The following is a 20,934-nucleotide window of genomic DNA, read 5'->3' as shown; positions in this document are numbered from 1 at the left end:
CACATTCCTGTGGAAGTTGCAAATATCATCTGATATTCTCCAACTAAAGGATCCACATTACAAGTCACAGTTTTTCTGAGCAGTCAGGCTGGATGATTTTCATTGTAGCCTGGAAGTGACTCCTTGATCAGCTGTGGAGGTCACGAGTGAACAATGATAGGCATGTGCCCCCACTGGGGCTGCACGTTTTGTCTTTGCAGCATGCTCAGCCTCTGGTGGTCTGATGATTAGGGCACTGATTCTCAAAGGTACTTAAGTCTTGCTTCACTCAGGTAGTCACCCCTGAGCAGCTTACTGCCTAGTGGAGTCCTCAGCCTCAAGCAAGGTGCCCAGGCAACCCATACAATGCACGGGGAGAGTTAAGTGCCGAAGAAATGGATCCTCAGAAGCTGGCAAACTGGGGAGCTGCCTAAGCTAACCAGGTCTGAAATGGAGAGAAGAGTGGCTTAGGCACCTATGTAACTGATTTGGCATGTCTGGCTGATGAACCTCCTTCTGCTCAGGATCCTCATCCATGAGCCCATTTCTAGAATGAAGCATGGTGAGTCACTCAGGTAACCCTGTCCTAGGTGCCAGAACAGTCTTTGTCTCGCTCACATGCAATATCTCTCTCACACTTGCCCAATGTTTTTGTGTGGTCACTACTGTCTTTTGTGTGCTGTCTTTTGTGCTGTGCCTCACCTAACTGTGGCCTGCATCCAGCCCTCCTGCCGCTAATGTTACCCCGGGGGAATTTTCTGTCACTGCGCATGTGCAGAATTAATGGACCCTGCAGACCCTTTTTCTCTGCAGAAAAAACATTGGAGAGGCATTGCTATTGCACTGTTCACCCACTAGGGGATGCGGTATGGCTCCAGAACAGAGGGTGGTCGCCTCAGCATAGCAACCAGCAGGGAGGAAGAAAGGCTGCATTCCTTACAGAGCCTTGTCTGTGGGGTCAGGCGAAGAGGCACAGGATATGGGGGGGGAGACAACTTGCGGTGGCATATGGCTGCTGGGGGGGATCACATACACTGGGATTCAAAAGGGCTAGTAGGGAGACAGACTGGGGTGGGGAGCTGAAGGAGTATTGGGGGTTGAGGGAGACTGGGGAGCTGAGGGGCAGAGCCATAGTGATAGCAGCTGAATGGAGGGTCAGGGACAGATGGGGGAAGAGTGGTATGGGGTGTCTGAGTGGGGATGCAGGGACACATGAAGATGGGGAGGGATGCCTGGCGGTAGAGGGAGGAGAGTGCAGGGGCCCATGGGGAGGAAGGGTGACTGAGTGGGGGTGCAGGATATCACGGAGGAGTGGAGAGTCTCTGGTTCCTGCACCCCCATTCGCAGCCAGTTGTGACTCAGTCATCGAGTAGAACAGAAGGTTTATTCGCTCACAGGGATACAGCCAGGGGCGGCCTGTCCATATAGGCGAACTAGGCGGTCACCTAGGGCGCCAAGTTAAATGGGGCGCCATGGGGTGCCAAATGGTGGCACAATATCTTTGAGGGGTTTGGGAGGGGGCGCCGATTGCATGGTTCACCTAGGGCGCCAGTTGCTGGCAGCTAGTCTAGGGCCGCTCCTGGACAGCGTAGCACAGACTTGTTGACACAGGAACCAGGAAGAGCCAGTAAAATCCATCCTGGGGAGAGAGGGGCCCAGAGCTTGGGCCTCCTCCCTGCATCCTAAGAATTCACACACTCAGCAACTGGTTCTAGCCTGCAAGTAGCCCTGCCTCTTCCTTTGTCCCCTTCCTGGATAAAAAGGTGTCACCTGATGTCACACGGTTGCTCCCCCATCTAGGCTCAGATTACAGGAGAGACTGAACTATTAGGCTATGTCTACACTGGCGCGATCTTGCACCAGAGCTATGCAAATAAGGCTAAGCGTGGAATATCGCCGAGCCTCATTTGCATATCTAATGAGCCGCCATTTTTGCGGAAGAGGCTCTTGCGCAAGAAGGAGCTGTCTACACTGTCCCTTCTTGCGCAAGAAAAACCCTATTACGCAATGCAGTTATGCCTGAAAATAATCAGCATAACAGCATTGCGCAAGAGGGTTTTTCTTGCGCAAAAAGGGGCAGTGTAGACAGCTCCTTCTAGTGCAAGACCCTCTTCCGCAAAAATGGCAGCTCATTAGATATACAAATGAGGCTCGGCAATATTCCACGTTTAGCCTCATTTGCATAACGCTGGCGCAAGATCGTGCCAGTGTAGACATAGCCTTATTGTGTATGTGCTGAGCTGGGCAGCCTCCCCCTCAGTGACAGTTATACCCAAAACTCTCATCTAGGGAAACTGAGGCACACACAGAGACTATGTCTAAGTAGACTAAGTTTTTCTGTTAAAAGCATTTGCGGAAAAGAGCATCTAGATTGGCACGGACGCTTTTCCACAAAAGCACTTTTTGTGGAAAAGCGTCCGTGCCAATCTAGACTTCGTCACACCGGGATTCATAGGGATGGGGCAGATTTGACTGACTTGAATGGGAGAGGCCAGGGGTCAGCCAGGGTCTGCATGGTGGAGGTTCCCAACTCCCAAGCAATCTGTTCTTCCCCAAAACCCCTATTTCATGTTTTCACACCCAATAGCCCTCTATGTTCACTTGCAGGCTCCTTCCCAACACTTGCTTCCCTCTCCCTCAGCTCTTCCATTGCACCTGACTTTCCCGAGCCTTTGCACTGCTTCTGAGGGGTGCAAGAAATGCCTTTCTGTTTTGTAGTTTACTCAGTGTTCTGTATTGATATGCCTAGTAAGGAATCTATTTATCTTAAACATTCCCTGGATCTTTTTTGTTCTCTGCATTGTTACAGACATATTGCTGACAGGTATTTTGAAATAAATTACCAAAATAATTGAAACTGGTGTAATTATGGTGTATTATTTTGACAAAATATGCAGAATTTTAAAATATTGCATATGAAATTTTTAATGTTTTGGCACAAATTCCCTCAGGAGTGTTACGTACACCCAGAACACATCTGCTGGGTTGGGTACCACTGGTGAGATTGACATTTCCTTGCTTGGTGGGAGAATCCTACATATGAGAGACCTCTGGGACTTCAGCTTGTGTGAGGGCTCAAGCTACTCATTAACTGTGGGGTGGCATCAGGGCTCAGGTGGCTTTGAAATGCTGAGTGGCAGAAACCGAGGCACTTTAGGGACTTTAGCACCTCTGGGATTAGCCAGCAGTCGAGTGACAGGTTTGAAAATGTGAGTGGCACCTCAGCCGGCAGATAGGCCCAGAGCATAACAGGCATCTAAGAGGCTAGGAATTAAATCTAGATGTGCTGGGCTGCAGAGGACTATAAAACCAATCAATAAATATTTTTTTAAATGTTAATGGATTTGGGATCCAGTTCTTAGTACTTAACATGCTCTTATTGTCGTGGGTAGCCGGTATGCTAGGCAGAGGAAGGCATTGCCTTCCCAAATTGACAGCCTGGTCCTTGTGGAGTGTTGCTGCCCCAGAGCATCCGCCCTCCCTCTGCTCTGGGGGTGGGGAGGCTCAGCCCATGTGCTGCCACCCTCCCCATGTTCCGGGACTGGGGAGGTTCAGGCTACGTGCCACCCACCCTCCCTGTGCTCCAGGGCCGGGGAGGCTTGGGCCATGTACCTTCCTCCCTCCCCATGATGGAGAGTATGTGGCCTAGGCAGAAAGGGCGGGCTGGGGGGCGAGGCTGAGGCAGCGGCATGTGCTGTCAATGGAATGTTCAGAGCCGTACGCCCAGACCATTCATAGCCACTTTGTGTACGGGCCCCAGTGCCTGGAGAGAAAGGCGCGTGTGTGGCTCCGGTGAGACCCACAGCATTACCCTTCACTCTGATTTATGTCCCTGGCTCTGCGGGCGGGAAAGGGCATTGGATTAGAGCCAGGGGGCTGAGGTTGCCTGGCTCTGAGGGAGGGGTGGGGCACTGGGTTAGAGCAGGGAGGCTGGGGGTGCCTGGTTCTGGGGGATGGGAGGGGCACTGGGTTAGAGCAGGGAGGCTGGGGGGTACCTGGCTCTAGAAGAGGGAAAGGGCATTGGGCTGGAGCAGGGTGGCTGGGGTGCCTGGCTCTGGAGGACAGGTAGGTGAATTGGGTTAGAGCAGGGAACTGGGTGTTAAAACTTCTGACTCCTTTCCTTTCCTGTATGTGGGCAGTGGGTCTGTTCATTAGATTTGGGGGTTCCAGTCTCTGCTTTGTGAGGACTGTTGGAGCTGGTGGTTGGTAGGGCGGGCAGGGGAAAGGAAGGATTCTGGGAAACAGGATTCCTGGGTTCCTTTTCTAGCCATGCCACTTCTCCCCTCGGTGTCTTTAACTTAGAACATAAGAACGGCCGTACTGGGTTAGACCAAAGGTCCATTTAGCCCAGTATCCTGTCTGCTGACAGTGGCCAGCACCAGGTGCCACTTCACATTGATTGTACTTATATTTCAGTAAATATCGTATTGGCAATTTTTGTTTGATTTGTTAAAATTGTGAAGCCAAAACAAAAAAGCAATCAATATAATGGTCTTCTGTTGATATGCATTTTAGTAGTTAAATTCCTGGATTGTCATTGCTTATTAAAAGTGCTGTCATATGGGTGGAAATTGGGTAAATATTGCATTTTATTAGTATCAGCAGAACTGACTTAAATGGGGCCTGCATGTTGTGTAGTCTAGCCTTAATCTTTGTATTCACGCCCGTCAGTGCAAAATAAGCTATTTGCATATATTTATGCATGTATATGCAACCACACTTACGCTGCAGCCCTCGGCATGTGCTGTGAATATCATTGTGGCTCCCCGGGGCTTTCAAAGTTGAGTTGCTCTGGTCTAGATCATCCGAAAGGTGCCCATCCACCCTGCTCTTAAATATCTCCAGGGATGCAGATTCCACAACCTCCCTAGACAATTAATTCCAGTGTTTAACCACCCTGACAATTAGGAATTTTTTCCTAATGTCCAACCTAAACCTAAATCAGAAATGTGTGTGCTACAGGAATGCATATTGTCTGAAATATGGAGAGAAATAAATCCAGAATAGCCAATGTAACGGGATATGGATGTAGGGGAGACACTATGCAAAATAATTTTGTATCAGAATTCTGCTCATGATATGACTTCTCTCCCAGCAGTAAATGCAGAGCACAGGATTTAACAGAACAGCAATGGGCTTTAGTCACAAAGTTCACATCTAGATCCAATCATCCCCTAATTCCAGGGAGTGGAGACATGGATCAAGTGTTGCCTCTTGTAGAGCCAGCTATCAGTTGTGCAAGTTTTGAACTGGATCCAGACTTCCTAAGGTCTGGAGATGTTAGTATCTTGGGGCAGAATCTGGCCTGAGAGAAGCTTTCCACGCTGAACACAGACAATTCTGTTGAATATCATCTCCTCCGGAAGCCTGTTGAACAAGAGGAAAAATGAATATAAAGTAAGTGGGTAGAGGGCTTGGCTATAAATTGCTTGTCACAATAATCTCAAGTGTCATTTCAACTGGACTAAGCTATATTTTGGTCTCTAAGATTCAGTGAGTATTTCCACTTTTAGGCAGTTTCTGGAAGATAATGGGAAGAAAGTGACAAAACAAACGTAAGAGTTGCAGCTATCTGCCCTGTCTAATGATATGTCCTCCCTTCTACTCATGTGTACACAACTGTAGTATTTGCAGTATCTAGCAAATGTGGGAGTGTTCATGAAACCAATTTCTACATTTGCATGTGCTGCTATTCATGCTGCAAGTAGGTGCACTTTCATCCAGTCGTAGCACAGAAACAATACAAGGATGTGTCTTGTCAATCACCCCCATATAATTAACACAACTCAGATATTAAAGGTATCATATTGAATAATCATAGCAAATTGTTCATAATAAAGCCATCAACTAGAACACTCCACTCTCTAGAAACCTCACTGAATAAAGTTGAGTAAATATCCCTTTGCAGGCAGGTACTTTGTAAGAACACTGGATAATTAAGGCAATGCTGAAGCTCACCTTTCTGCTGCACCTTCTTAGCTCTTTGTCCCTGGGCTATTGTTTGTTCTCCCCTTTCACCTCACAGCAACCACCTGTACACAAACCTGCCCTTTCCGGGCTATTCCCCCTCCTTCTCTTTTTTCAAATCCTTTTTAAGGATCTGGGGGCGTGGAAAGTGGGTCTGCAGGGCTCCAGGGATATGTCTAAACTACACCCCTCTGTCGGCAAAGGGATGTAAAATTAGACACATTGAAAGTGCAAATGAAGCCGCGATTTAAATATCCCATGCTTCATTTGCATAATGGTAGCCACCACTTTTTTTCTAAACGGGGCTTTTCAAACAAAATGGCAGTTTAGACAGGGCATTTTTGACATAAATGCCCCATTTTGAAAGATTGTGTACTCCTCAAAAAATGTACAGGATTTTACATTTTGAAGCCCCGTTTCGAAAAAAAGCGGTGGCCATCATTATGCAAATGAAACGCAGGATATTTAAATTCCCGTTTCATTTGCACTTTCAATGTGTCTAATTTACATCCCTCTGCCAACAGAGGGGTGTAGTTTAGACACAAACAGGTGACTAACGCTTCCATGCCATCATATGGCAGCCATAGCAGAGCCATAATTCATGCCCTATCAACATGGGAGCTAAGCACCACACAAAATGCCACACAGAGGAGACCCCATCACCATCACCCTCCATGACCACGGTGTTACCAGCAAAGGTGAACTAGTAAACTAAATTTAGTGTGGGGCCAAACAGATGGAAAATGCCTTTGTCCCAGAAGGTGGTCCGACCTGGAAATCACCAGCAGATTTCTCCAGGCCGAAATAAACACAGACACGAATGCCAAATTTAAAAGGTTTATTGAATACAACAGGTAACAACACAAAGAATAACCCCAGAATACAACACTGCATAAACCAATCCCTTACCCCAGAAGTAATAGAAGATAGCACAGTATAACAAGAAAAGCACTAAAAGGATGCTAATGAGACACTTAGGAATTGCAAATGCCGCGGGGGATTTAAATATCCTGGCTCGGGGTTTTGCCGGAGAAAAGCACCAGTCTAGACGGGATCTTGCGGAAAATAAGTCCTTTTCCGGAAGATCCCTTATTCCTACTTTCAATAAGCGGCAGCCATGTTCATGCAAATGCCGCGGGGGATATTTAAATCCCCCGCGGCATTTGCAATTCCAAAGTGTCTCATTAGCATCCCTTTTATGGAAAAGGGTGCCAATGTAGACACAGCCAGTCTGTTCTAGGGGTAGATGACAACCGAGGCTCAGGCTCGCTAGCATAGGCAGCCTCAGGGAAGGAACACCGAGGAGTCCAATTGATGATTTGTTGCTGGTATGATGTTACACAAGCACTCGATGGTAAACAGTTCTCAGCTCCAAAATAGGGCCTTCGCCACAATGGTTGGAGTGGAACTGGGTGATAGGCAGCTGCTCTCGGTCCGGAGCTATAGGTAGCTATAACCCACAACGCGCTGGGCAATTGCCACACTAGTGAGCTAATGCACCCTATAGGTAGCGGTGGAATGGAATCTGGTCTGGTCTGGTCTGTTGGAAGCAGGTCCCAGCCTATGCCACAGCTCTTCTTCAACAGGAGCAGGAACCAGGAACAGGAGGAGAGCGAGAGCGAGAGCGGAGCAGCAGGGTGGAACAGCAGAGAGCCCGATCCCTTCAGGGGAGGAGCTTATAAAGATCCCAAGGCGGGAAAACAGCAGGAGCATCTCTAGTGCACAAGGTGTAGTGTTGGGTGCAGATTAGCGTTCCTAGTGCAGACTTTAGTGCCGTGTGCAGAGCAACAGTGCTGTGTGCACAGCCATGTGCTGTGTGCAGATGATGGCTTTCGGCGCCAAAAAGTCTTTGAATCCTTTGGGTTCCATTTTGATTTCTGTGTAACATTCAGGACTCCATTTTGATTTTAGTGTCCTTTTGGTTGTAATGTCCTTGAGCTTAATAGTCTAACTTACTGTCAACAACGGATTGGGTCCAGACATGCTATTTAAGCATGAAAGGCATTCCAAGAAGATGCTTGTGTAATCCCTGGCCGGTTGCTGCAATAGTTCTTGCTTTCATTCCCTGCTTTGGACTCCAGATCTGTTCTTTGGCTTTGATTTCTGGCTTGCCCCCTGACTTGGCCTTTGGCCTGATTTCTGATCCTCAACCAGACTCCTGTTGTCCGATCCCTCTCTGTGACCCCTGGTCCTACCCAGGGAGCACCCATATCCCAGTCATGACACCTTTCTCCCAGGGAATGCCACACATAATCTGTTGGGTGATCCCTGCCCTACCAGTGCTCAGAGTGAATGAACTATTCTTACGAGTCACTTTGCAGGAAGAGCAATGCACTTTGGAGCAGAGCACACTTTGATGTATAATGTAAAAAAGTAGTAGAGGAAGGGGGATCTGCAATGCTTAATTTGTGCCAGGGCTAAATCTCAGCACCTCCAGGTGTGTCAGTTCATAGCAGTGACACCTGTGGGTTTGCTGCATCAGTTATGAATATAAGAAACCTGCTTTAGCCCCAGCACCTCTTTCTTTACAAACTAAGCACTGGCGAGTTGGCATGTTGGAATAAAAAAGTTAAAACATACAAGGGAATGGACAAAAAGTCCCTAATAGAGATATACCAGCTCCAAGTGGATGCAATCAGAAGCAAAAACTTCCTATAAATAATACATAGTTACATGTCTGTTAAAAAGTAAATAATAAGCAGATGAGATCATCTCTTTGTGAGGCTAGACTCCAGTCAAAACAGACATCTATTTCTAGAAAAGAAAAGCTATACTATAATTAATTCAGAAATCCCATCATTGCAACATTCAACTTCTCCTATGAGGCAAAAAGCAATATTATTTTCTTGTTGAGCAGCCCAAGGTATATAAGAACAGAAATTGTGGTAGCTAATTTTGATTAAAAACCAAAGGGGAAAACCCCAAATATTTACATTTGATTTTAATATTATTTTAGTTTATAAAAGTGTGCTTATCCAGTGCTTAGGCTCACTGACATTCATTATAAAGAACAATAATTAAGCCCAATGTCTACAAACAGAACCCTGCCCACCTCCTCCAGATCTCATTGGGACCCTACCAAAAAACCTTGAGGAGACAAGTGGGGTTTGCAGTATGAAGTATGAGTCAACAGGTTTGTGCTTTGGAAAGCTGACAAGGGAAAACAAATGGCATACTTGAGGATTCCTCACTGAAAACATCTTGTTTCCTCTTCCCTCGGGATAAAACCATGAGCCCGCTAGCATGACTGCCTCAGTTGATCTCTGTTACAGTGCTGTCACACCAGGAGAGAGACCATCTGAGCTAGCCAAGACTGCGCCAAGAACTTCACTGGATGCCAGTGCTGACTGTGTTCCTGTCAAAAGCTTCCCAAAAAAATCAAGGCAGAAGCTTCCAAGTTGGTAATGTGTGACCCTTCCAGTTAGTGAGCTAATTTGCTAGAGATAAACAGTCCCTACAGCTCTCTTTCTCTTAATTCAAACATGCAGTGACATTTGCATCAAAGAAGAACATTAATGACACATGAAAGCTTAGTTTTACCGAGGCTGAAGCCAGCTGATAAATTTTAACATAAAGTGTGAGCAGACTTTCCTCCAACAACTCAGAATTTCTTCACAGATGATGGTATTTTGCCTTACATCAAAAAAGCTCTAATAATCAGACGGATGTGTTTCCCATAATATGATAAAACTGGAAAGCAACAAGATTTAAAATAAATAAAATTGATTTTTTTTAAAACTGTGGCATAGATGCAAAATATGAGATGTTACTGAGGGAGCAGTGGGGTAGATTGAAAGCACATTTGATATTTATGCTAAGAAGGATGACACCAATGTGCTATCTAGGCAAGACATTTACAAAGGATTCAGGCTGTATTATGTTGGTCTGTGGGCCTGGAAAAGAACCCCTGAATAAGGCACAACTGGTTGATACATAGCTGGAGTCTGTTTTTTCTCTGAGGGTACGTCTACACTTACACTCTAGTTCGAACTAGGGATGCAAATGTAGGTGACCCGAAATTGCTAATGAAGCAGGGATTTAAATATCCCGCGCTTCATTAGCATGATCTCACGGGCGTGTTACTCCACTGAAAAGCTGTTTTGAAAGTGTAACTGCATGCCAGGACGCGTTAGTTCGAACCAAACCCCTTGGTTCGAACTAACGTAACTCCTCAAAAAATGAGGAGTAACATTAGTTTGAACCAAGGGGTTTGGTTTGAACTAACGCGTCCCAGTACGCAGTTACACTTTCAAAACAGCTGTTCAGTGGAGTAATGCGCCGACAAGATCATGCTAATGAAATCCCTGCTTCATTAGCAATTTCGGTTGCCTGCATTTGCATCCCTAGTTCGAACTAGGGTGCAAGTGTAGATGTACCCTGAAGAAACAAGTCTAGGCCAAGCCACTATTATTGAATGCAGGATTCTTAACTCTTGTTTTAAATTAGATTTTGAGTTCCATAAGCCAAAATCCATCCTATTTTGCTTATGTACAGCACCAGGCAAAATTACTCAGACTAGGAACTACTTATGCACAGGCACACATCTGGATCAGTGTAATACTGATGGGTCAACACAGTAAACACTTCTGCAACTACTCAGGCTGTGGAAAGTTGACATTCAAAAGTTTGGGGGTAACTTTATTAACGTACTATGAATTGGATTTTACTTGCACATACAGGATAATCTGGAGAAAATGCTGTCTATGACCCAGTTCAAAGGACATGGGAAGAAACATTGATTACAAAGAGACAAATAGGTCAGCACATTGGAATCAGAAAACTTGAGTCATACAAACAACCAAGGTTCTGATAAATAATAGTCACAACATTTGGATCCTAAACCGAATGTTCCCAATATTTAGGGATTTTGAATCTGGGTTTTGGTTTAGGTCCTGTCCATCCCTTCAGATTCTGTAATAATGTTTTAGTTTCTTTTTTACTATTTTAGTCTATCTGATCAGAGTGCTGTACAACAATAAAAAGGGCCTATGTAGAAAATTATCCATAGATAATGGAAATAGCCAATAAAATGAGACTGCCAACCCAATCTTTAATTCCTTCTTGTTCAATAAGATAGACGGAAGCAAACCAAACATGAGACTGGGTGTTAAGAAACTGCATTTCTTCTGTTTTACCACAGAGTGTCACCCTTATTCCACATATTTTTAAACGAGACACAATCTCTAAGGGGTAGGAAAACTGTACTTTAAAAGGAACCAGTTTCAAAGTTCTGTGATACAGATCTTGTCTACACTACAGTTTACTCTGTATATCTTATGTCACTCAGGAGTGTGAATAAGCCACACCCCTAAGTGGCATAAGTTACACTGACCTAAGAGCCAGTGTAGTCAGCACTATGTCAACAGGAGAGCTTCTCCCTCTGACAGAGAGTTATTAAACATATGGGAGAGCTTTCTCTATCATCTAAGAGTCTTTCCACCATAAGCACTGCAGCAACACAGCTGTAAATATTGTAGTGAAGATATAGCTTCAGAAGAGTGTTTATTCTAGAGGTCAGTCTTGACCCAGGTTATCCTTCCTCCTCACCTGAGAGGTATTAATCCACACTTCTGATGTGCACTGGCTCCTCCACGTCTAGTCCTTTTTTCTGTGGTTGTTTCACAGGGATACCTCCTCTCCCCAATCCTGTTCAATATCTCTAAAAAGCAGCAAGTGAACAATGTGAAGCAGCATGAATTAAAATGTCAGCAAGTTTACTCTCACTTCTACATACTTTTCATATCAGACTCAGATAACACTGTCTTCCACTTCTCCAAGGGCTTGGTTGTGACTGGCAACTGGATGAAGATTAGCCTGTTGAATCCTGGAAAAGCTCAAGTGAGACTGTCTGGGGAATAGAGAAGCACTTTAAAGAATTTGCTTTTATTACATTATCCTCTTAGAGCAGGGCGACTCAACTTTGGAAGCCCCAGGGGCCACAATGATACTCTCAGCACATGCCAAGGACTGGAATTTAAGTGTGGTTGCATCTACATTAAAATATATATACAATATATGTAATAGCTTATTTTACACTGACAGGCATGATTACAAAGCACTTCCCACAATGCCCTGGCACTCCTGGAACCTCCTCCCTGGGGCTAGAAATGCCAACATCCTGTACCTGTCTGTTCTAGCCAGCTCATCCGCTTGCGTCTTTCATTGTTCACCCTGAAAGATGCCTCACAATGTTCAAAGGATTCCACCCACAGGCCACATGTTGAGTAGCCCTGTCTTAGAGGGTGTCTGCCATTTCATAGCCTGGATGTTCACTAGGACTCCTCACTACTTCTGGATATCCAAATAGCCCTGAGCACAAAACACACCCTTTCCCATCTACAGCCTATAAAAGATTGTGGCTTCTCCTGTTGAATTTGGATCTAGTCATAGTGATGCTTGCATACACAGTCACAATCTCCAAGCTTTCTTATTGCAGCAGTATGTATGTAAGTGTGAAACCGCTGATTCAAATTGCCTTTGGGCTTCTGGGTGGAATTCACTATGTTAACCTTTAAAGTCACAAGTGGTTTGAATCTGGGTACCTGGGAGAGCATCTTTCTTCTAGTACCATACTGCTCTAGCTGTTGTCAGCAGGGTAATAAGATAGAGCTCTCACAATACAGCACAAAGGGAGAAACCAGGATCTGAAATATTTGAGATGAACTTTAGTGGAGGTTCTGGCTGCATTTTTCCCCACACTTTCTTATTTATGCCCTTTCTATGTGTTCCCACAAAGCTGTAGAATCTCCTCGTAGTGCTGACCAAGAAGGCCATCTCTCAGTCCAGGCGGAGGAAGCTTAGCAGAGGGGTTCCCTACAATTGTAGGATCTCTAGGAGTATGTCTACATTTCATTCTACTTCCAAGAGAGGAATGCAAATGCAGACACCCGAAATTGCAAATGAAGTGTGAATTTGAATTTCCCATGCTTCATTTGCATAATCACAGACTGCTACTTTTCCGGAATAGCGCTATTTCAAGATAAAACCCTTCCTTCAAAATAATGCTTACTCCTCAAAAAATGAATAAGGGTTATTTCAAAGGAAGGGTTTTATCTTGAAATAACCCCTTTTTCCCCTTGAAATAGCACTATTCCGGAAAAGTGGCAGCCTGCGATTATGCAAATGAAGCATGGGAAATTCAAATCCATGCTTCATTTGCAATTTCAGGTGTCTGCATTTGCATTTCTCTCTCGGAAGAGGAATGAAATGTAGACATACCCTAGGATCCTACAAACTTCACAGCCATGAAAAATGTGCCACCAACCATAATTGTTGTCAGTGGTGGCAGATGACAGAACAGGGAGCAATGCAATGATCTCAAGTTGCAGTAGAGAGATCTAGATTGGATATTAGCATAACCCGCACACCTAGTGTGGTTCACTGTCCCATGGAGTGGCACTTAGACCACTTATAGTGAGAGTTAAGAACAAGGGAGCTCGGTCGAGCATCATCTGACTTTTAGATCAAATGGTAGAGGTTCCTAAAGTGAGCTCCCAGGTTCAAATCCACCTGGTGGCGGTTACATTAAGAAAAGCTAGTTCATTAGGAAGGTGGTGAAACACTGGAATGAGTTGCTAGGAAGGTGGTGGAATCTCCATCCTTAGAGATTTTTAAGGCCAAGCTTAACAAAGCCTTGGCTGGGATGATTTAGTTGTGGTTGATCCTGTGGGGAGCAAAGGGGTTGAACTTAATGACCTCCTAAGATTTTTTCCAACTCTAAAACCCTAAACTCCTATATTTTTTAATAAGACTATGCAAGTAATCAAAATGGACTGTGAATTTGGTAGGGATCTACACCCATCTCACATACCTGGGGATATTTTCCCTGGGTGGCATCCAGTCACTCAAACTCTTCGAAGCTGTGGGCATTATTGGAGGTTCTTTGCTTTGTGTCCTCACCTGATTACCTCATTTTATACCTATAGCCTCACTCCTGTGTGTTTTCCCATTTTTTGCCCCCTACAGTCAGTTGTCTCCTAATTCCTGTGGCCCCTTGCTTATCTGAGGAGGGCAGACCCTCAGTATTCATGTAAGTACCACCAGGTGGATTTGAACCTGGGCCTTCTGGAGCTGAGTATAGGAGTCTCTAACCTCTGAACTAAAAGCCCATTGTGTCTCAGCCTATGCTGCAGAGGTCTCTTGATCTTAACTGTTGCTGTGGTCTAGGTACCACTTGCACTGCTCAGTAACCACACTATGGCTATGTCTACACTGGCGGGTTGTTGTGCCAGAAGTATGCAAATGAGGCTAAGCGTGGAATATCGCCCAGCCTCATTTGAATACCTAATGAGCTGCCATTTTTGCAGAAGAGGCTCTTGCGCCAGAAGGAGCTGTCTACACTGCCCCTTCTTGCGCAGGAAAAACCCTCTTGCGCAATGCTGTTATTCCTAAAAATAATCACCATAGCAGCATTGCGTAAGAGGGTTTTTCGTGCGCAAGAAGGGGCCGTGTAGACAGCTCCTTCTGGCGCAAGAGCCTCTTCTGCAAAAATGGCAGCTCATTAGGTATTCAAATGAGGCTGGGCGATATTCTACGCTTAGCCTCATTTGCATACTGCTGATGCAACAAGTGTAGACATATTGTAGGTGTGTGGGTTACACTGGCAGGCGCCATCCACTGCTTGAGGATTCAAACATTCCTTGGAAATAGCTCTCCCCCGCCCCCTCTCACCCATCTGCCTGCCCCGGATTAATCCCCCCCCCCCTCCAATCCTCGCACTGTCGCGTCCCGAGGCCGCCCTGGCCATGAAAGCTCCCCTGGGAGCGCCCCTCCCCCGCCAGAGTGAGCGTGAGGCTGGCGAGGGGGGAGGGGCAAGGGTTGGGGGCGGAGCTATCGCTTCCGAGACTCCAAGCGATATAACAGCGGCACCAGGGAAGAGCGGGTCTGTTAGTCACTTGCTTTAGGCTTGTCTGAGCCTGATACCATCGGCCAATCAGAGCGCAGCGCCTCACCCTCAGCTACCGAGGCAAGCGCCCAATGGGCGGGACCTGTCCCTGCGCGCGTGAGGCCTGGGAGGAGGAACAGTGAAGTCCGTTGCGCTCGAGCCGGGAGAAGAGAGGGCGGGGTTCTTTTATCACGTGACGAAGGTTGGGCGTCTCGGTCCGTCCCGTCACGTGATCGGGACCAGCCGGGGCTGGTCCGCGCGCTGCCGGGGTGGCCGCATCCAGGTGCCTCGTGGGGCCTTCGGGACAGCAGCGACCCTGCCCCCCTCCGCGGGCCGGGGCTCGGCCGGGCAGGACGCTCCTAGCTCCCCTCCAGGTACCCTGCGGCGGGGCTGCGGGCGGCGAAGGGACGCGGCGCAGGCGGGTACCGGTGCGCGGGGTGCGCGTGTGGGGCGGGCGGGGGCGCAGTGTCTCTGCCCACGACAGCCCCGCGTGAGCTGCTCGGGGCCCTTGGCTCCTGCGTCGCTCGCTTTGCTGGCGCTGGACCGGCAGCTGCTCCGCAGACGCGCTGGCTCTGCTCCGACGAGTTTCGGGGCGGAGGGCAAGTTTGGGGTGATGATGGGGAGCAAGGGGGTGACTGGGGAAGGATGTGGGGGTAGCTGCTGAGGGCAAAGCCTTTGACCCCGGGGAGCCCTGTGGGGGCGCCGGCTCCCCCTTCCCTGCCGTATGTGGCAGGTTGCCTTGCCTATAGCTCTTTCCCGGCGTTGGCTGCACTCTCCGGAGGTGGCTGCATTTCAACGCTGCTGTGCACGGAGCCTGCGTTACAGCTCCCGGGCTGGGATGTGGTTGTCACAGATGATCCGTGCTCTGGAGTGACTCTGGATCGAGACGCGTGGTCGGAGCAGGTTAAACTGTCTGTGTCCCGCGGGTCAGCGCTGGGGAAGGGCGGGGGTGTTTTCTATACCGGGGGTTTGGGTAGCTTTTCTTCCCCACACCCCGACATGCATGCAGACATGTAAGGAGGTGTGTGTGTTTGCTTTGTATCTGAACTAGTTCCTTGGATGCTCAAATAAAACTTAGGGGGAAAAAGGGAAGGAGAAACACTTCACAAAGCTTGATACTTAAGCTCACAGGTGAACAAGCGTCTGTTAACGCCCAGGGATTTGTTCCAGAGACTGTCACAAAAGAAAAGCAAAAACTTGGGTTTGTATGATATAGTTGACTTAAACCCTGAACTCTGGGAAATTCAAATTGAAATTAAGGCTGACACTTTGCCTAGGGCACTGCAGCTGTCCAGTGGTGTGTGGATGTTTTAACATATATGGTATGTCAGTCATACACTGTTCTCAGATCTCCCCCTAACTAGAAGAATTGTGCTATATTGGGCTTTAAAGATGAAGTGACAGATGTTACCCTTTCACTGCACTGTAAGAAATTATGTTTTTAGACTTTGTAATGCTTTTTTAAATTCCTTGCACTTTTCTGGAATGTGAATGCCTTATGACATTCTAGTATTTTTTTTCTGCATGTCTTTCAGTGTTTCCTCTAATCTTTTCCTTTCATGGGCAGAATAAATGTGTTTATGTGCACCAAGGCATGTGCAAATAGGCACAAACAAAAAAAAAACCTAGCTGTGCGTGATCTGATAATCAGGTGTGGGGCATAAGCACACAGCTTGCAGTGAACATTGGGCCTTCTCTTCCTTCACTGAACTTTTAAGTATTGGCCTTTCTGTTCTGTCCCTCGTCCTACTTGAGCTTTCTCTTAATCAAGAACCTCAATTATTGTACCCATCTTTCTTTGGAGAATTCCATAGGATTCTTCAATACTTGCTACTGCATAGATGGATGATGAAATAAAGAAGTCTATTTTTGGATGACATAAATGACTTCTTCACTCTTAATGGATGAATATTTTATGACTGCAGTATTCATAGCTTATAAAGAAGTAGGCAAGGAATCAAACTAGTGTTATCTGTGTGGCACTGCAGAAGACTAGAAAGTCAGTTTCTTGCAGAAGCCTTGAGTAATTTTCCAGTGCTTACCTGAAGCAACGGAAAGATTAGAAAATACTTCATTTGTCAAATGTACTACTAGAGGGATGTTTTCTGCAAGGAGTAGTACTTCATTTGTACTGAAGAGAGTAATGCTGGTAATTAGTCACAGAAAGATACTCAACACTAAACCACCATGCTATTTTGCTGTGATAGCTGTATCATTTCCAAATGTGAGTAGTAAAGATAACAAATATTTCATTAATATAATTTAGAGTACTAATCTTGCATAAGATGTGCAAAGAAACTGTTACATTTACTGTACAGATTCTGCACTGTATTAGGCAGTATAGAAGTATATATCTTTTTCACCAGAGTCCTATAAGAATGTAAGGTTACAAAAAAACCTGAGAAGTTGTTCTCTTGTTCCTGGTATGCAAATGTCTTATTCTAATCCTGAGCACAGATGTTTTTTAAATTAAATAAGTGCTGGCTTTCTATAGCGCTGGAACTTAGATTGGTAACAAGTTCCAACCTCTTCTTGAATTTTTCATCTATGTAGGAAACTTCCAGCATAATAGTTCTACCAGAACTCTTCTCCTTTCCCCCATCCATCCCCCCCACAGTTATCAGTGCTTTCTAGCTAAATATTTTTGTTTAGCTTGCTTATCTTTTTTTGTTAATAGTGGGGCTTGCCTTCTTTCTGCTCTATGGAAATGAAGGCTTTGGAGGTTTCTGTAATAACTCTCTCTTCAGGTGACATCTCTGCAGAGGTTGTTCACCCTTGCTTTTCATCTCTTGCAGTCATGGAAAAGTTGTGTGTAACGTTTTCATATGGTTTCTACTGTAAACTCTTAGTCTAAAGAATAGTTTTTTCCATATAAAAGTTTTTCGGATCTTACTTTTAAATAATATTAATATTGAAGTTCATGCAGAAATAACTGTGATACAAATATAATTATAGCTTTCATTGGTTGTTAAAGGATCCTAACTAATTAAAAACAGCTTTATCTTTCCGTCATACATTAAGCTGCAAAATCTAGAAGAAGTCTTGAGCCATGCAAAAGCCTTTGAAGGAATATAAAATAAAAGTGGGATATTGCACCGTTCAAGACTACAGGTAACCATAATTAAATGTGCATGTTTTGAGAACCAAATCCATCATTGGCCTTCTTGGGGGGGGGAAGAGAGGAGAATCCATAAAAGGGACAAACATTTGAGATGTCTGAGAGAGGCTCTGAAAACATTTTCCTATAATTTAAAATAATTTCCTCTCTGTTTCATCAAATTGAAACAGATAACTGTTTTAGGAGCTGTTAAAGATAGTCAGACCGCTTCATCACGTAATGATGATGATTCGTCTTTGCTTGGATTGAACTGTTGCAGGATTGAAGTACAACTGAGGGAAAAATTTGAAGTGGCTATATCCATCAATACATTAGCAAATGCTCAAATACATTCTAAAAATAGAAATATTTTTCTCTAAACTTGTTGGCTATGTCTAGATTACGAAAAAGGGATGCAAATTAGACGTATCGCAATTGCTAATGAAGCGGGGATTTAAATCTCCCCCGCTTCATTAGCATAAAAATGGCTGCCGCTTTTTTCTGCATGGAGCTTTGCCGGAAAAAAGCGCCAATCTAGACGCAGATCTTCCGGAAAATAAAGCCTTTTCCGAAAGATCCCTTATCCCTCTTAAAATAAGGGATAAGGGATCTTTCGGAAAAGGCTTTATTTTCCGGAAGATCTGCGTCTAGACTGGCGCTTTTTTCCGGCAAAGCTCCGAGCCGGAAAAAAGCGGCAGCCATTTTTATGCTAATGAAGCGGGGGGGGATTTAAATCCCCACTTCATTAGCAATTGCGATACGTCTAATTTGCATCCCTTTTCCGTAAAAGGGATGCAGTCTAGACACAGCGGTTCAGTTTGTCCTCTTGGATGTTATTTGTAATAATAGAAAGTATACTGTCTTCATGCAGAAGTGCATTTCAGTTGATTATGTCCTTATAAGCACAATTGTATTCATCTGAATTATAAAATGTTAGAAATAATTTAAAGTCAGTTAAAAGCATTTTTTAAATATTTCCTTTTATTGACTTTGTAAGAGGACAGATGGGGACTCCTAAATGGCCAAATGATCCTTCTCCATATCAGCTTGTAAAATATTATGAAAAGCAAACTAATGAAGAGAACTTATGAGCAGTGGTCTAGTTGAAGTTTTTGAATGCTTTTGTTTTTCAAAGTTTATTTGTATTATTTTTTGTTTTACTTATCCAAATGTATACAGATTAAATATCTGTATTTTTCCAGATGTTAATAAAGATACTGGAATTAGTTTCTTTGACTTTTTTTTTTCAATAGGATGTGTAGAAGCTTCAGCTTTATTCCCTACTGGACTGTCCTCCCCTTGTTTGGTAAACACTTTTGTTCATTTCTTTGCATTTCAGTGGAGCTGAAATTAACACAACTCTTTGCTTTTTGTCTTTGTTTGACCACTAGAACATTGTATCACTTCAAAGATGTCATCACAGCCCTGGAAATGGGGTTGGTTAATTTATGCTTCTTCTGGCTAGTTCTGCCAGAGTGGAACACAAAACATTGCAGGTCCTATATATTTTTATTTTAAATTAAACCTTTTGAAAAGGCCTAGAAGTGAAAATACTAATCAATTCATGAGCTATTTATCCAGGAATATCTTGATACAGAAACTTTTTTAAATGTGCACTTCAGGTGTGATGTTGATTATGATACACAGATGAAGTTCAGAATTTTCCTAGATCCTCCTTAAAACTGATTTTTGCCATGGTACTTTCAAATCCTGGTGTGTTTTCACCTGTAATGTCTTCTCTGGCATATATATAGAAAGCTTAGAATATAAGCTCTTCAAGGCAAAGATTGTCTTTTCTATGTTTGTATAGTATAGCACAATCGGCTGAGGTCTCTAGGGGTTACCACAATACAAATAAATAATAAACATTACCTTTGTTGGAAAAAGGATTTGAAAAAGATAACACTACATTATTTGGGTATCCTGTTCCATAATTTATCATCGTATGGATGGATTTTGAAGGATGAAAATTCATCCCTACACTTTTATAGCTGAGTAGCTTCTTCTGGACTGTTCCTGCAAAAATAAAAATGATAATACAGCTGCTCCCCGACTTACGGCCACCTCCACTTACGACCATCCGCACTTATGACCAAAGCGGTCGTAAATGTGGATCCAAGTTACGAATGGCAATCCGCGCTTACGAACAGCGCGGTCGCCATGTAATTCTATGGGATCCAAGTTTCGAACAGTTTGAGTTACGGACGAAATGTTGGTCTGTAACTTGTTTGTAACTCAGAGAGCGGCTGTACATGACTTACCTAGAGAGCTGTGCACCAGAATCTGAGGTTCTATTTAGAACATGGTGAAGCTTGGAACAGTAATAATATATTGTAAATTGTCTAGTTCCTGTAAGGTTTGCTTGTCTTAACCTATTGTCAGAGGATTCAGAAACCAAGTGGGGCATTGCTGTGATTACAGATGCAACTATAAGCTAATTTCCAAAAAAAGTTTTTATTCTCCTATAAGGAAGTTTTATTCTGTTCTTAGAGCAAAAGAGTATACTTATGATCTGGTTGGGAATTAATTTTTCCTTGGACAACAGAGGATCTTGTGTACAACTGACAGCTTTTAAAACCGCTGGATACTCTTAAAGCTGACAGCAGTAGGTCAGATATTGTGAAATGAGCTTTAAAGGAAGTGTTTTATTAATTTAGACTTCATAAAAAACAAAAGAGCTCCTGAAATTAATTTAAAACAATGCCAATTCATAACAAAATATTGTAGCAAATTGCACCATCTATTGGCAGTAGTTAATCACTGCAACAAAGAAGGTATATGGGGAAACCCACTATTATAAATAATACTTTCATATTACCCAGCAGGCAGGAAGTTAATTAAAATATCTATGAGGCTTTAATTGTTCACTATTTCAGAAAGATTTGGGAGTTGTGAATTTGTAAACATAATTATAGTGAATAGTTGAGAGACAAACTAGAACTTCATAGGCAAAAGATTTGTTTTTGATGGGAGGGAAAGAATTCTTGTAATTATTTTAAGATGTAAT

General features: G+C 44.3%; 1 protein-coding gene and 1 long non-coding RNA gene across 5 annotated transcripts in view; one reads left to right on the top strand and one right to left on the bottom strand.

Annotated features, from left to right (window-relative positions):
- Nucleotides 1-4,994: 4,994 nt before the first annotated feature.
- Nucleotides 4,995-15,016, bottom strand: LOC112545514 (uncharacterized). Its single transcript, XR_012900679.2, has 4 exons — nt 14,898-15,016; nt 11,681-11,794; nt 11,494-11,605; nt 4,995-5,346 (listed from the first exon to the last, which is right to left on the bottom strand). It is a non-coding gene; the product is annotated as an uncharacterized LOC112545514 (long non-coding RNA).
- Nucleotides 14,950-20,934, top strand: part of RCBTB1 (RCC1 and BTB domain containing protein 1) — a 42,292-nt gene continuing 36,307 nt past the window's right edge. Inside the window, exons 1-3 of one of the 4 annotated variants that reach the window (XM_075919065.2) lie at nt 14,950-15,204; nt 17,852-17,941; nt 19,181-19,233. The gene's annotated coding sequence lies outside the window, so the exon portion shown is untranslated. The remainder of the gene's footprint in view (nt 15,205-17,851; nt 17,942-19,180; nt 19,234-20,934) is intronic. The other 3 variants (XM_075919068.2, XM_075919066.2, XM_075919064.2) reach the window with 3 other exon arrangements.

The sequence above is a fragment of the Pelodiscus sinensis genome, chromosome 1, assembly GCF_052426305.1.
Source record: "Pelodiscus sinensis isolate ZL-2025 chromosome 1, ASM5242630v1, whole genome shotgun sequence".
Classification (NCBI taxonomy): Eukaryota; Metazoa; Chordata; order Testudines; family Trionychidae; genus Pelodiscus; species Pelodiscus sinensis.
This window is presented reverse-complemented; position numbering and strand designations above follow the sequence as displayed.